The sequence below is a fragment of the Suricata suricatta genome, chromosome 4 (assembly GCF_006229205.1).
Source record: "Suricata suricatta isolate VVHF042 chromosome 4, meerkat_22Aug2017_6uvM2_HiC, whole genome shotgun sequence".
Classification (NCBI taxonomy): Eukaryota; Metazoa; Chordata; class Mammalia; order Carnivora; family Herpestidae; genus Suricata; species Suricata suricatta.
In genome coordinates this window covers 161851338-161857995 of record NC_043703.1, presented here as the reverse complement: position 1 = coordinate 161857995, position 6658 = coordinate 161851338, and positions in this window count along the sequence as shown.

Here is a 6658-nt window from a genome sequence, read left to right as displayed (position 1 = left end):
CCTGGCACTGCGTCAGAGCCCGAGGAGCAGTCCGCCACACACAGTTGTCTTCATCTCAAAGAGGTAAGAATCTGGCAAGCAACCATGTTCCCAAGACTACAAGGAATACGTTTTACAAAACTGCCGGATTCAGAACACCATAACTCAGAAGTAGGAGAGAGATTTTCTAGAAGGTTTTAAGAGAAAGATGATATTTTGGCAAAGCCTAGTAGGAGGGATACTTTGTCTTTCCACAGAGATGGATGGAGTGGATGGGTGGAGAGGTAGAGGGAGAAAAAGTGGTCACATCTGAAAGTGATATTTAGAGATGACTACCAAATGTGAGAGATTTTGGGGAAAAAATTAGAGATTGTTAAAAAAAACACATCAAAATTGGCTTTAATTTTGACCATACAACTTTGCAGTCCCTTAATTAATTTTTAATTGCCCTACTTTATATGCCAAGAGAAACACGTTCTATCACAGAAATAAATGTAACCAGTTTTCATGCACCAAGGGAAACTACATTTACGGATGCTTAAATAAAATTAATAGTCAAGCAAACTGTAAAAATCGGATGGCAATTAGTCAAGACTTGCCCAGAGGCATGACTCAAACCCTTGACTAACCCTGTAGGGAAGTCACTTCTCTTCCCCACGTGCCACCGTCCGAATGGGCAAGAGACTAACTGTATCCAGGGACACGCCATCCATCCGATCTCACCCGAAAGACTGATCTGAAACTGGCAGGTGACTGGTTTTGTACGACACAGGGATGCAAAAAGCAAGATGGAGTTTCGATTCTTAAACACACTCTAGGGTTCAGGGTGCTTGGAGACTCGGAAGAGAAAGGAGGCGAAATAGATTTCCATTTGCAAAGGATACTTCTTTTATTTTAAGTTTATTTATTTATTTGGAGAGAGAGGGAGGGATGGGGGAAGGGGCAGAGAGAGAGAGAGAGAATCCCAAGTAGGCTCTGCAAGGACAGTGCTTAGAAACCATGAGATCAAGACCTGAGCTGAAACCAAGAGTCGGCCCTTTAATGAACGGAGCCACCCAGGGGACCCTGCAAAGGATACTTCTAAAAGCATGGAGGGGTGAGGAGGGGAGGAAGGAGTTCCCGCAGGCACCCCACCCATACCGGGGGGTCCTGAACGCCACATGCTGAAGCCTCCAAAAAGCTGTCGTGAAGGGATCTGTCACTCTCTTAACAAGTTTCCTTGGTCATCGGAACGTTATTTGTATTAATACCCACGGAGACCTTAAGGAAGTCAACTTGAAAAACTACTGGGTCAGTTCACCTTGAAGGTTATTTTGAACTTAACGGCCTGGTCTCTCGATCCCATTTAGAATCCTTGAAGTACCCAGGCCAGGTTACACGACTCTGTTTCCCATCCAGGACATAACCAGGCTCTCAAAGCCACAGCCTAAAGGAGGAGCAGTCAACCCCACTGGCCAGGGCACCTGCCGGCACAGCCCTGGGACATGCATCACAGAGCCCGCCCTCGGTCCCCAAAGGCTTTGCTGCCCCCTCACCCTGTGGACTGTCTCCAGAGGGAGCGGGCAGACTGTGGCCTCTGTGCCGCCTTCTGTGCTTTTGAAGAGAAGGCTGCACTTTGGATGTTACCTAAAACCTGTCCACGTAGAGAATGTTGACGCTTCATTAATTGGAATACCCCTTGGCTGTGGCCCCAAGTCATTCGCTGCCTTGGACTGGTGGCCCCGTCTGTGTCCCCAGCCACCTGTGCGTCAGCTGACGGGTCCCCCGTGCTCGCCTGTGGAGCCTGCACGGCGCCCCAAGCTAAGCCGCCCCCCAAACACCGCCATCCTGCGTCCACCGGCGTTTTATGGTTTGTAACTCGGTTTCTTGATCATTTGTGGAGATTCTTTAAAAGGCGGATTTGTGGGTCCCGCCACAAATGGGAGAGTCTGAATTTCTTGGAAAGGGACGCGGGACCCACGTATGCAGTGAGCCCCCCAGAGATTTCCTCGGGCACCAAAATGCAGACCCCTCAGGTGAAACCGTCTTTTACATCCACCCCAAAGCGGGGAGTTTCCAGCTCCAAGATGAACTTTGCCAGTCATTAATCCCAATACTTTTTGCTTCATCCCTGGGAAGAGAAAGGCCTAAGGAATGGACTTCACTGAGAGACAGTGGGGGAAGCCCACCTAAGACCGACCAGCACGGCAGACTGTCCTCTGGTGATCGCCCCTGTGGCTCCATTAGGTGCTCAAAGCAGATCGATCATTTAATTTGGCCGAGGGCTGCTGGGCAGGTGGACACAGCAGCACTGCTGTGCTGGAACAAGCCGGCTTCCCAGCGGCGTCTCCTGGAGGCGCATCCGCCCTCGGCCACCTTCCTCCAACGGGCAGGAAGAGACAGGGATCCTCACAGCACGTTAGGGAGTAAGAAGGCCTCCTATTTCAGGCTGCGCCCCGGCTCACCTCCCCGCTCCAGTCAGAGCACCGTCTGGGAACCAGAACCTGGCACGTGGGAGAAAGCAGACATGACCAGGAACAAGAGTCCTCTCTCAGGAGGTGAGCACCGCAGCGCCCGCTCTGCCCTTAGGAACTGGCTCCAGTTGAAAGGGAAGGAGGTGCGTGAGCTTCTGCAGGTCTAGAAGGTCCTATTCTGTTTTCAGGTGACCTGAGGCACGCATGCCACCTTATTCCAAGTGGCCGGAGAGCTTGGGTCAGCCCCAGAATGGCAGCACTCAGTGACTTAGTCCAGAAGCACCGATGTCGGTCTGGTGCAGAGGATCAGGCCTGCATGTGGGGACGTCTGCCACGGGGCTCCCCGTCACCTGACCCAACACACATTTTCTTTTCAAATGGAGGAAACGGAGGTTGGGGGCTAAGTGACCTGTCCCATGTCACCTGTTTGGCGGTGGGTGAATCGATGCCCTCACCTCCACAGGGCACCCGAGGCCCACGGGGAGGTTCACGAAAAATTAGGAAGATTCCCAGTGACTTCTTCTCTTTTTTTTTTTTTCTGTTTAGGTCAGGAGCAGTACAAACGATAAAATAAAAATCACATCTTTTCTGTGAGTGCGATGCTCTGCGATTCTACTAGAACTCTTCCGGTAGAGGGAGAAAGAAAAGGTGGAAAAACATTTTAAGTAAACTCAAGTGGACATCAGTCTTCACTGAGTGATGGATTAGGAACCAGGCCACCCTCAGACGCGACGCAGGCTTCAGCCTCTTTGTAAACCACAAAACCCGGGGCCCCACTCTGTGTCGTGGCCACGGATGACCTCAGCCGCTTGACAAGTCCCATCCCCCCAGCAGTCAATCCAGAATCCCCAGGTGGAAATGGATGGCACATCGGAAATATCCAGCAAAAACGATAGGCATTTCTTAGGCTCACAGATGACATTTACAAAAGTGCTTGATCAGGGCTTGGGCCCTGTGCGTGCAATATATATATATATATATATATTTCTTTTTTTTTTTTTTTGATGAGGATTGCTGAAGTCCCTTTTCTAAATACGCCAGGGTCAATCGCTGCAGTGATTATCTGTACTCAACACTGAAATGGCCCGAACCCTTGGCAGAACGGAAGGTTCCATCCTCTGACGCACAGAATTAATACAGGCGCGCGGGCGGCCCGAGGGCCAGGGCGGGTCCCGGCCTCTGCACCTGCTGTGTCACTGCGAGGATCCGATGACCAGGACGCGGGCCCTCAGCTCCCGCTCCCGGCCTGGCTGGCCCTCAGGCTGGCCCGCGGGCCACACAGAGAGGGGCTGCCGGCCCTTCCTCCCGGTGGGACTCCTTCGTCCAGACGACCCTCCCCGGCCCTGATTTCTCACCTTCTTTCAGGGAGACCATTCGAAAACCCATTCTTGATTGGTTTACTTTAAAATACGCTCTTTACAGCCATTTGGACAAAAGGAATGTGACCCTTGGCTTGTTCAAACAGAATTCGACTCATGTGAAACACATTACTCACATCAGGCGGGAGGATTACCGGCGAAGCCTTTACAGTCAGGAGAGAAAGAAGCCCGCGTTGACCTGGGATTTTTTTTTTTTTTTTTTTGGTCTCGGTAAATTGAGTGCAGCTCAAGGCACCCCCAGCGCCGGTGGGCACCAAGCACGGGGGCGGGGCTGAGGCCTGTCAATCAGAGCAACACCTCGCCCCATCCCTCCCGCCACGGTAAGATCCAGGACTTTCCACCCTATTCCTTACACCCGACACGTCTTGGATTTCTTAGACCTTCTCCGAGGAATAGATCACATTCTGTGACTAAGTCTGCCATTGGTTTCTACTCATGTTAACGTGCTCTATTGTATCAGTATAAGCTTGTTTATTATGGGTACAAAGAGATGTCGTTATTTGTGTCATTTCTTTGCATCACAGTAGTTGCGAACCGAAGGAGTCATTAAACATCACCTACTCCAAAGGTGTCAGTTTGCAGAATCCCGGGAAGAAAGGGGGATTCCAGGACTCCTGTCCCCTGCCCCCTTGCCAGGGCAGCAGAGCCTTCAGTGAATATTAGCATCTTTCAGGGACAGGAGGGTTCTGCCTCAGTTTCTGCCTCTGGGTCCCGCTGGGGAGAGTCTCACGCTCCAGGCTGAGATGCATCCAGGAATCAGCATTTTAACAGGCTCAGCTTCAAACCCAATGGCCTCTCAACACACCGAAGCCTGAGCACATGTCACCTACCTTTCAATTCATGAAGCTATCTTTTTCCAAAATAATTTCTTGTTCTTATAATTAACCCAAGAACAATATGAATGGCCAAAGCACTTCCTTTTTCAAAAACTAATTTTCACTGTGGTGAGATAGTGATAGATTGTAAGCCTGCCATGTTAGCCATTTTTAAAGTGTTTGTATTTATTTTTGAGAAAGCACGAGCACGGGAGGGGCAGACAGAGAGGGAGACAGAGGATCCAAAGCGGGCTCTTCACTGACAGCAAGCCCAGGTGCGGGGCTGGAACTCACAAACTGCAAGATCATGACCTGAGCCAAAGTTGGACGCTCAACCGATGGAGCCTCCCAGATACTCTAATTTTAGCCTTTAAATAAAGTTTTTTAGTCTTTGCTTATTTTGGGAATACAGAGAGAGAGAGAGAGAGAGAGAGAGAGAGAGAGAGAGAGAGAGAGAGGGAGAGGGAGAGGGAGAGGGAGAGGGAGAGGGAGAGAGAGCATGAGTGGGGACGGAGCAGAAAGAGAGGAAGACAGAATCTGAAGCAGGCTCCAGGCTCTGAGCTGTCAGCATAGAGCCTGACATGGGGGCTCAAACTCACACACTGTGAAATCATGGCCTGAGCCGAAGTTGGACACTCAACCGACTGAGCCCCCCAGGCGCCCCAAAGCCATTTGTCAGTGTGCTATTTGTTGGCGTTAGTCATACTCCGTTGTCTGACAACCATCACTGCTATCCATCTCCAGCACTTTCCATCATCACAGACAGAAACTGCACTCTCTGAGGAGCATTGTGGGGGCTCAGCCAGTCAAGCGTCTGACTCTTGGTTTCACCTCAAGCCATCATCTCGCTGTTTTTGCGTTCCAGCCCCTCATTGGATTCTGCACTGACAGTGCAAAGTCTGCCTGGGACTCTTTCTCTCTGCCCCCTTCCTCCTGAAAGTAAATAAAGAAACCAAACAAAAAGTATAGAAACAGCACTCATTGAACAATATCTCACCATCCTTGCTCCGTCTGGCCCCTGTGACCTCTCATCTACTGTCTGTCACTATGAATTTGTTCTTCCCGGAAATTGCAGACAAGTGGAATCAGACAAGATTTGTCCTTTTGTGTCTGGATTATTTCACTTAGCGTCCTGTGTTTCTCATGTTGTGGTATGTATCAGAATTTCGTTCTTTTCGTGGCTGAATGATACTCCACTGTGTGAACATACACATCCAGTTTATCCACTCGTGTGCTGATGGGCACTTGGCTTGTTTCTTTCCATCTTCTGGCTCCTGCGAATAGTGAGGCTACGAACATTTGTGTACACGTATCTAATGAGTCTCTGCTTTTGATCTTTTACGTGTATGCCTGGAAGCAAAATCTGGGTCATAGCATAATTCCGTGTCCCCCTCTTTGAGAAACTGCCAGACTCCTTTCCCCAGAGCAGCCCCTTCTGTGGACCTGATAGTGCACCCATCATGCTGTGCTCCTGGTGCGCCACAGTTATTTAAGGAGTAGACATGTAATCGTGACTCTTGCATCTTGTGTATTAATATCCAAACTCATTCTATGAAGACTCAAGCTGACTTTCAAGAATATATAAAATGAAGTAGAAAATATGAATACACACACAAGGTACGATGACATAAACAGAAAAAAAAATATATATATATACATATTATATATATGTGTATATAATATGTATATATATTAAGGCCATAGGAGCCTACACAATTGGATTCTAAGTTTCCTGGCAACCAATCGAAAACTAGCATCATCAGGGCACCTGGGAGCTCAGTCAGTTAAGTGTTAGACCCTTGATTTTGGCTCAGGTCAAGATCTCAAAGTTCTCATGTTCAAGCCCTGCATCGACACTGCGCTGACAGTGCGGAGCCTGCTTAGGGTTCTCTTTCCTTGTCTTTTTGCTCCTCTCTGCTGACACCCTCTCTCTCTTTCTCCCATCAGTCTCCCTCTCTCTCTCAAAATAAATAAATAAACTCAAAAAAAAAAAACTGGAAAGCACACACCACCTCCACCATCTCCAGGAACC